Here is a 10,735-nt window from a genome sequence, read left to right as displayed (position 1 = left end):
AAGAGATAAAGTCAAAATACATTTTTATTATCTGGGACTTGAGCCTCATATTCCACAGCAGAATCTGGTAACCTCAGATGAACTCCATGGAGAATTTCATAAATCAGATTAATATCAAGGTACTAAAATCAGAACCCACTGAGAAACCTGTTGCCCTCTTCAAAGCACAACTGAAGTAATGGATCTAATAGAAGATACATTGTTTCCACGGAGCAGTGGAGTAGAAGAGGAAGAAAAGCCCAGAGATGGCAGAGACAAGTTGTTCCAGTCCCTTTCAGTCAAGGCAGCAGCCTCTGGACCACCCTGCCACATGCGAAAAATGGGATAATATTTAATACATGAATAACTTGAAAATTTTTTTGATTCACCAGAACTGGCTGGAAGGACAGTAATCCAAATGAGAGTTAACAGTTCCATGGTAGTTTCTAGAATGAAAGCTGAACTGAGAAACAGTAACTGATGGCATGTTGGGCAGGTTAATAATTTGGTACCCTTCCACACCAGTATTTGTTTGTTTGTTTGTTGTGAGACAGTTTCGCTCTGTTGCCCAGGCTGGAGTGCGGTGGCACGATCTTGGCTCACTGCAAGCTCCGTCTCCTGGGTTCATGCCATTCTCCTGCCTCAGCCTCCCGAGTAAGCTGGGACTACAGGCACCCAGCACCATGCCCAGTTCATTTCTTGTTATTTTGGTAGAGACGGGATTTCACCATGTTAGCCAGGATGGTCTCGATCTCCTGACCTTGTGATCCGCCCGCCTCGGCCTCCCAAAGTGCTGGGATTACAGGCGTGAGCCACCGTGCCTGGCCCCACACCAGTATTTTTAAAATAGTTTGTTTTACCTCTAGCATCTTCCCTCAGCTGACCTAAATAGTCCAGCCACAATAGGTGAGAGAAATATACCTACGTTTATTTCCATCTCCTTATATTTCTAGTGATGTTGGCTGACTGGCCCACTAATCTAGATTATGGGAGAGGGAAAGACAAAGAGCCAAAAAGGGGATACCCAACCCACGTGATCACTAACCTTTATTGTGGTAAAGTAACTGATACAATGTTTCAAATGTAAGCACATCTCCTTGGAAGTGGAATAACTTGATTCATCCTTGGGGAAGTCCTGAGGATCAAGCAAGGAGGAGCCCAGCTTGCTCTAGACACCACCTTTGTTATCTTTAATAACAAAAAGGAGCGAAGTGATTGTCAGACCAGCAAAAGTAGAGATACCTCTTAATGTGCAATTTCTATTCTCTTTAGTGTGTGTGAGTGCACGCATGCACGTGTACACCGAGGTTTCAGGTAGAAGGAGGAATGCAATTCAAATTCTAAAATAGGAATCAGCATAAACTAATTTATTTGATAATCCATAAAGATAGGGACTCTTCAGATGAGGTTGAGAGCATTGTAGGCTTATGTAAAGACTTCCGGAAGCTGTAGTAGCAGGTAGCTAAAGCAAGAAGATTCAACCATCTACAATGCCATGAAGGAACATAGTCAAATCTACATTTAAATAGAGAATAAATCTTAGTAATGGTCTCTGCAGAATATAACAACGCTGCAAAAAAGGCCATGTCACAGGAATATAATCAAAACTGCAGATTCTCAGGGTTTCCCGTAAGACAACTTCTCTGCTCTTCTGTTTGTGGTTTCTTCATCAGTTGTACATCTCTCCTAGACAAGTCCAAGGACTATTAACGAGAAGATTTCAGGAAGAGGCCTACAGCAATTGCTTGGTGCTTGGGTTCGTTTGCTGAACCTCGGCAACAGGTCTACAGAGAAGCAGTTCCACAAGAGTTGTGGGGCAGTTGAATAATCCATCCAAACAATGAGGAGTAAACCCTGAGTAAGAAACCAGCAAAAAGCCGAAGACTGGGTCAGCAAATAAAGGGAGAAGATCCCTGCCTCCTACAGTTCCCCCAGTGTGACATTCTGAAAGGCCCTCCACTAAAATACGACGACAGTTTTAATACATTACTGAAATAGAGAATAGAGATAGTATGTAAGTTGGGATCGGGTGATCCGAATTTCAGTGTTTTAACATTCATGAACTGTTCAGGACAAAAGCTGTAAGATATTGGTTAACCTCAGCATTGTTAAATTAAGTGTGCACTGCAGTATCAAAGATACTCGTCATCAGAATGGAGAGAGTAGTTTTCTAAATAGTGGAGGGATAATAGGAATTAAGAATTTTTTCAAAAGTGGGACCAAGATTGTCTAAAGAAAAGCAAAAAAAAAAAAAAAAAAGCATAAAAAGATGAAAAAGTAGAACTATAAAGGTGGCAGCCCAAATGTATGAATAAAATAGAATAAATAGTAACTATCATTTAAGATAGAGGTTGTTAGAGTGGGTAAATAAAAAGTAAATTATAACAAGATATGTACAACAGATATACAAAAATAGTGATTTTTTTTTTTTTTTTTTTTTTGAGATGGAATCTCACTCTGTCACCCAGGCTGGAGTGCAGTGGCATGATCTTGGCTCACTGCAACCTCCACCTCCTGGGTTCAGGCGATTCTCCTGCCTCCGCCTCCTGAGTAGCTGGGATTACAGGCGCCTGCCACCGTGCCTGGCTAATTTTTTTATTTTTTTATTTTTTTTATTTTTTTATTTTTTTTATTTTTTTAGTAGAGACAGGGTTTCACCATATTGGTCAGGCTGGTCTTGAACTCCTGACCTCGTGATCCACTCACCTCGGCCTCCCAAAGTGTTGGGATTACAGGCATGAACCACCGGGCCTGGCCAGAATAGTGAAAATTTTTAAAAAGTGAGGATATTACCAGGAAAATACTGTTCAAAGAAAGCTAAAGGAGTTATTTTAATATTGAATAAAAAATGTTTTAAGCCAAAGCATTAAGAGAAGGCCTCTACATAATTAAAAGTTTAATCTACCAGGAATATATAATATGTCTAAATTTCTATGTGCTTCTGGTTTTGTAATAAAAATCAGTAGAATTACAGGAAAAAATGATAAATTCATCACTTTAGTGAGCAATTTAAATGCACCTCTCTTAGTTATTGATAGATCAAACAGATAAAAAAAGGATAAATATTTATACAATAAATTAAAAGAATACAGAAAGGAGATAATTGCAGAAAGTAATGATAAAATATATATAATATGTTTAAGTAAGCTGGTTCTTTGAAAAGACTACAAAAACTTCTGGCAAAATTGATTATGAAATATAGAAATACACTAAGTAATAAGCTATGGAAATGGTAAATATGTTGATAAATATAAATCAATATTGATTGTATAAAGTCAATATGTCTTATGAAAATATATGACAGCAATAACACATAAGATGAAGAGAGTGGATGGAGTTTAAACGTCTGAAGGTTCTAGCATTATTGAAAAAGCGGAAGAGGGCTATTTTGTTTTTTAGACAGTAATAACAAAAAATGTATGTTGTGATTTCTAAAGTAACCAGCAAAACAATAGTAGGCAAATGTATAACTGACAAGTTAACTGAGGGAAAATAATGTACTAAAAAATTAATGCAAATGAAGCTAAGAGAAAAAGGAATATAAAACAAGTGAATCAAGTAGATAACAAATAGTAAAATGGTAACTAAAATTCAAATATATATAAATAATAACATTAAATAGATTGAATAATTTAACTAAAGATCAAGTTAACATTTTATATGCACACACACACACACAGCCATGTGGCACACAACAACATTTTCATCGGTGACAAACCACATATACAACAGTGGTCCTGTAGGATTATAATGGAGCTGAAAAATTCCTACAGCCTACTCATGTCATAGCAATGCATTACTCATGTTCATGATGCTGCTGCTGGAAACCTACTGTGCTGCCAGTCATGGAAAATTCTAGCACACATAATTATGTACAGTATATAATACTTGATAAGCAATGACTGTTATTGGTTTAGGTACTTACATTTTCATTCTTATTTTAGAGTGTACTCTTACTTATTTAAAAAATAAAAAAGTTAACTACAAGACAGCCTCAGGAAGATCCTTCAGGAAGGATTCCAGAAGAAGGCATTGTTATTATAGGAGATGACAGTTCCATGGGTGCTGTTGCCCCTGAAAGATCGTCCAGTGCGACAAAATGTAGAGGTGGAAGACGGTGATACTGATGGTCCTGACCCTGAGTAGGCCGAGGTTAATGTGTGTTTGTGTCTTGGTTTAAAACAAGGAAGTTTAAAAAGTAAAATAATTTTAAAAAATTTTTTAAATAGAAAAAAGCTTAAAGAATAAGGATAAAAAGAAAATATTTTGGTACAGCTGTACAGAGTGTGTTTTAATCTAAGTGTTAGTGCAAAAGAGTCCAAAAGTTACAAAAGCTAAAAGTTTATAAAGCAAAAAAGTTACGCTATGCTTAGGTTAATTTATTATCGAAGAAGGAAAGATATTTGTAAAAATTTCGTGTAGCCTAAGTATACCATGTTGATAAAGTCTACAGTCCTGTACGGTAATGTTCTAGACCTTCACATTCACTTACCCTCACTCACTGACTCACCTGGAGCAACTTCCAGTCCTGCAAGCTCCATTCATGGTGAGTGCCCTACAGGTGGAGCATTTTTTATCTTTCCCATGGTATTTTTACTGTACCTTTTCTATGTTTAGATATGCTTAGATAGACAAATACTTACCATTGTGTTACAATCATCTGCTGTATTCAGTACAGTAAAATGCTATATAGGTTGGTAGCCTAGGAGCAATAGGCTGTACCATATAGCCTAGGTGTGAAGTAGGCTGTAGCATCTGTGTTTGTGTACATACACTCTATGGTCACACAATGACGAAATCATCTAATGACACACTTCCCATAACATATCCCACTGTTAAGTGATGCATGACTGTGTAGGCACACACACACACACATACACACACACACAGGAGACATACCTCAAAGAAGGCAGCCAAACATAAAAAGCACTCCTTAAAATGAATTGTCCCTGGAGAATGGATGTAGCCAACAGCCATTAAAGGAATAAGAAATATCATCTTTACGACAGTGCTGGAGGCAGAGAGAACACACTACGGTAAAACTGCCTGAGCCTAAGAAGAACAAATTTGGGGGAAAGGAATGGAATTTTGTATGAGGAGAGTGCAGAACGAACAAGGAACCGCTGCTTTTGCTCAGTTTGTGATCCCTTCTGGTCAGTTACACTCAGTTCTGGAGTGTAGGCTGATTATTGTATGCTGGTTGCTTAATGTAGTTTATTGAGTCATCGCAGGTATTTTTTTCTTACTTCACAGATTAAGAAACCAAGGCTCAAAGGAGAAAAGTAGCATATTCAAGCCTCCTAGTCATTCACAGAATGAGTTCAAAGTCACAACTTTCTGACCCTAAAGCCAATTATTTTCACAATAGCAGATTGCTCCGAAGAGAACTGAGGAGAAGGGATGCAGAATGCCAAGAGTCGGAATAAGGGGCCCAGTGCCTGTAATCCCAGCACTTTGGGAGGCTGAGGCGGGTGGATCACCTGAGGTCAGGAGTTCGAGACCAGCCTGGCCAACATGATGAAACCCTATCTCTACTAAAAATACAAAAAATTAGCTGGGCATGGTGGCACATGCCTGTAATCCCAGCTACTCAGGAGGCTGAGGCAGGAGAATCGCTTGAACCCCGGAGGTGGAGGTTGCAGTGAGCTGAGATCACGCCACTGCACACCAGCTGGAGCAACAAGAAACTCTGTCAAAAAAAAAAAAAAAAAAAAAAGTCTGTTGTTATTTATAGTATTCAAATACTGCTACACAATGACACAAAATTTTGGTGGTGGTTTACAATGACAAGCATTTATTGGGCGCATACAGTTTGCAGATTCACTAGAGTTTCAGAAACTGATCTTGGCTGGGTTACTCTGGGGTGGCTTTGCTTCTCCCTGATGGTCTATGGGTCAGCTGGGGTAGCTGTGCTCTACACATCTCCCGTTCTTCTCCTAAGCTTAGTGAGGTGAGCCATGTATGTTACTCTCATGGTGATCAAAAGGTACAAGAAAGCAAACCCAACCACCAAGTGCATGTCAAGCCTCATGCCTCCAGTCCGCTAACATCCGTTAGTAAAAACAACATGGCAGAGCCCAAAGTCAAAGCATGAGAATTTTTACCAATGCCTTTAGTGGGAGGGACTGATGGATTATATGGCAAAGGGTTTGTGTATTAGGAAGGGTCAAGAATGGGAGTCAAAAATTCACTGTGCCAGTCCCCAAGCAGGAGTCACAGTTCATTCTTTCAGCACTTTACATTCATGTTGACTCGGAAGATGCTCATTTTTATAAAAGTCTTCTAAGATTAGTCATCCTGTCTATACAAGGCATAAAACATGTTTGTTTCTCCTTTCTCCTGCAAGCTGATAATAGAGAATAGGATCAAGTACTTTCTTAGCAATGATCAACTGGGTGATTTACAATGTCCTATGTAACTTTATGGAAAAATCAAGAGCACCCTTGATTGCTTATAGATTTATTCCTCTGAAAGGGTTTTATTTATGCACTCATTCAACAAATAGCTTTTGAGTGTCTTCTGTGTACTGGAAACTATAATGGGCTTGAATGAGCCAGAAGCTAGGGGATGAGGTGGAGGATGCAAAGATGAATAAGACACAACATGCACAGAGGACTGTGGGGATCTGGGTGACAAGTGACATTATTATTCAATTCAGAAACATAGGAAGAGGAAAAATGCATAAGAGAAAGATATTGAGCTCAATTTTGGTTATATAGGATGTAATGCAATGCTAGAATGTCCAGTAAATAGAAGTAGCTCTGTTGTTAGAAAAAATCTGGAAAGAAGATACAGATTTGGGAGCAATCTGCAGTATAGGCGACAGTTCAGAGAATGGGTGTGGAAGGGAACATTTTAAGGAAGGAAGGTGAATAGAGATTGAAAAGAAAATTGCTAGGGACAGAAACCTGGGCTTCACCAACATTTAAGGAACCATTGATGGAGGAAGAGCAGTACCCACCAAAGAACATTGAAGAACAGCAGAGAGTAAAGGGGAATCAGAGGGAAATGTTGAAAAAAGTCAAGAATTTTTTTAACAAAATGGAAAGGAGGAACTGGTTAGTGTTGTCAAATGCCATAAAACGGTCGAGTTAAATAAAAACCCAAAAGAGAGTATTTGATTAAATAATTCAATCAATTATATAATGTGATACAAAACTTAGATGAGCAAGTAAGAGTAGAGAAATTGGGAATAGAGAATGCTTTTGTAAGAATCTTGGGAAGGACCTGGTGTGGTGGCTCACACCTGATATCCCAACACTTTGGGAGGCTGAGGTGGGCGGATCGCCTGAGGCCAGGAGTTTGAGACCAGCCTGGTCAATATGGTGAAACCCTGTCTCTACTAAAAGTACAAAAATTAGCTGGGCATGGTGGTGTATGCCTGTAATCCCAGCTACCGGAGAGGCTGAGGCAGGAGAATCACTTGAACTCGGGAGACGGAGGTTGCAGTGAGCCAAGATCACACCATTGCACTCCAGCCTGGGCGACAGAGCGAGACTCTGTCTGAAAAAATAAAATAAAATTAAATTAAATTAAAAAAAATTGGGAAGGAAAAGGAGTGTAGCAGTTTGGTTCGGTGGGAAGGAAAAGGAGTGTGGCAGTTTGGGGAGGTGCAGTGTCAAGAATGGATGGTTTTTCTCAGGCTAAGGGACACTTGAAGCTTTAGGGGAGTCAAACTACCATTTACTGAGCACCTGCTGTTTTCCGGACATGGTGCGAGGAGGTGTATTTACACATATTGTCAAATTATTTAAGCTGAGGAGAAGGAACAAGAGGAGACTGAGACACTTAAAAAGGCAGAGGAGATAATTGAGGAAGGAAATTTAAGAGGATACAATCAAAAGTACAGGTGAAGGGCTTAGCATTGAAAAATATTTCCTTCTGAGACAAAAGAAAAAGATGTTCAGGTGAACACAAAATGTTCAGCTCATAGAAGGGGAAGGAAAGGAAAATTAAGGCAATCTGTGACTGATGGTTTCTCTTTTCTCCTGTGGTAAATGCTGTGTTCGCCATCTGAAAATGAGGGATGTAGAATAAAGAAATGGGCTCAGGAAGAGAAGAGTTGGACTTAGGAATTGAGAGAAGGGGATGGTTAATAATAACTAGGGAGGAGTTCTGGGAGGATTTGAGGGTTCAAGTAAAGCGTTATTAGGGAAGGTAGAATGGTCGGCTTTAACTGTGCAGCAAGCTTGAGATTGACTAGACGCCACCTCTGGCTCAATGGCCCTTCTCAAACCTCCTACAACCGCTTTAACCCCTTATGGCTTTGACTTAAGCACTAATTTGTTTTGTTAGGCTGGACTGTGTTAGGCTGATTAATAAAGTGAACTGACAACACCCTCACATCCCCTTAGATATTCACGTTTATTTCCTGGTATGTTTTTGTTTTTTGTTTCTTGTTTTTGAAGAGTGGTTTGGGAGTTTCAACTAGTCAACTTTTTGATTTTTTTGAGCGGACATGGTGGAGGAGTAATCGTTTTCTGTGATCAGAACTACCATAAAGAATACAGCGAAAGTTCAATCTAAATAAAAATACTGCTCCATCCATTATTCTCATATTGGAAGACTGTTACATGATCCGGGAAAGTGATTGCACGTAATTGCTAAGTGTAGGAAACTTTGTTGCTAAACTGGCCAACAAAAAGTTACAAATAATTATTGCTCTCTATACATACTTATTGTGATGAATTTTCTTAATAAAAATCTGCCTGTAGTTTAATAGGGGGCATATCAACTAGCGGGCCCTAGAGTCAGGGAATCATAGACTTAAGACAGGGGAAAATGTATAGAGCACACCTAATACAATCATTCAGAACATACAGTTCCTGTACTGTGGGATGAGTCTCTTCGTCTTTCTTTCATGCATCCAGAAAGTATGTAATAAATACCTACTCTTGGAGGCGTTAGGGAAGTAGCAGTAAACAAAAGAGACAAATATCCCCACACTCATGGAGCTTACAGTATGGTGAGGAAAGACAGTCAACAAAGTAAAGCATTATTTAAATTATATCACATATTAAAAGGAACAAAAAACTGCCAAGAAGAAAAATTAATCAGGGAAAGTGGAAGAGAAGTTCCACGGATGGGTGAAGGGATAATCCAGGAAGGCTTCACTGAGAAGGTGACATTTAAACAAAGATGTGAAAGAGTTGGAGGAGCAATTTATGCAAATATTCATGGAAGAGCATTCCAGAGAGTGAATAGCTAGTGTAAAGTCCCTGAGACAGAAGTGTGCTTGGTGAGCCTAGAACCCAGGGAGAGAGGGGAGAGTAATAGGAGATGCTCTTAGAGGGGCAATGAGGAGCCAGACACATGGGCTTGGAACGATTATGTCTTTGATTCTGAATAAGATGGGGAACCACTAGAGGGTATTGTTCAAAGAACTCACATATTATCTCACAACAACTGTAAATATGCTGATAGCTGAGAATAGATTCTTGGCAGTTCAAGACGAGACCACTAAGATACCACTTGACAGGCTGATACAGTAATCTAAGTGAAACACATGCACAGTCTGGATGAGGAGCAGAGCAGTGGAAATGATGAGAAAAGGTAGAGTTCAAATCATATAATTAAAGTAGAATTAACAAGATTTGCTAGTAAATGTGAGATTTGTCGGGAGGGAAGAGGAGTTAAAGAGAACTGTATGATTTTGGACTGAGTAAATGGAAAAAGACAGATGCCATTGATTAAGATGGAAAGATGGTAGGTGGAATACATCTCTTTAGCATCATCAGGAGTGTAGTTTGGACGTGGGATGTTTGAGATGTCTATTAGACATTCTAGTGGAGATGTTATGTAGATAGCTAAATATAAGAGTCTGCAGAGAAAACTGAAAGTGGACCCCTTCCTTACACCTTATACAAAAATTAACTCAAGATGGATTAAAGACTTAAACATAAGACCTAACACTGTAAAAACTCTAGAAGAAAACCTAGGCAATACCTCAGGACATAGGCATGGGCAAAGACTTCATGACTAAAACACCAAAAGCAATGGCAACAAAAGCCAAAATTGACAAACGGGATCTAATTAAACTAAAGAGCTTCAGCACAGCAAAAGAAACTATCATCAGAGTGAACAGATAACCTACAGAATGGGAGAAAAATTTTGCAATCTATCCATCTGACAAAGGGCAATAATCCAGAATCTACAGGGAACATAAGCACATTTACAAGAAAAAAAACAAACAACCCCATCAAAAAGCGGGCGATGGATATGAACAGACACGTCTCAAAAGAAGACATTTATGCAGTCAACAGACACATGAAAAAATGCTCATCAGCACTGGTCATTAGAGAAATGCAAATCAAAACCACAATGAGATACCATCTCATTCCAGTTGGAATGGCGATCATTAAAAACTGAGGAAATAACAGATGCTGGAGAGGATGTGGAGAAATAGGAACACTTTTACACTGTTGGTGGGAGTGTAAATTAGTTTAACCATTGTGGAAGACAGTGCGGCGATTCCTCAAGGATCTAGAACCAGAAATACCATTTGACCCAGCAATCCCATTACTGGGTGTATATCCAAAGAATTATAAATCATTCTGCTATAAAGAGACATGCACATGTATGTTTACTGCAGCACAATTCACGATAGCAAGGACTTGGAACCAACCCAAATGCCCATTAATGATAGATCGGATAAAGAAAGTGCAGCACATATACACCATGGAATACTATGCAGCCCATAAAAGGGATGAGTTCATGTCCTTTGCAGGGACATGGATGAAGCTTGTAACCATCATTC

Source organism: Theropithecus gelada, chromosome 14, assembly GCF_003255815.1.
Source record: "Theropithecus gelada isolate Dixy chromosome 14, Tgel_1.0, whole genome shotgun sequence".
NCBI classification, from domain to species: Eukaryota; Metazoa; Chordata; class Mammalia; order Primates; family Cercopithecidae; genus Theropithecus; species Theropithecus gelada.
Note: the sequence above shows the minus strand (reverse complement) of the source record.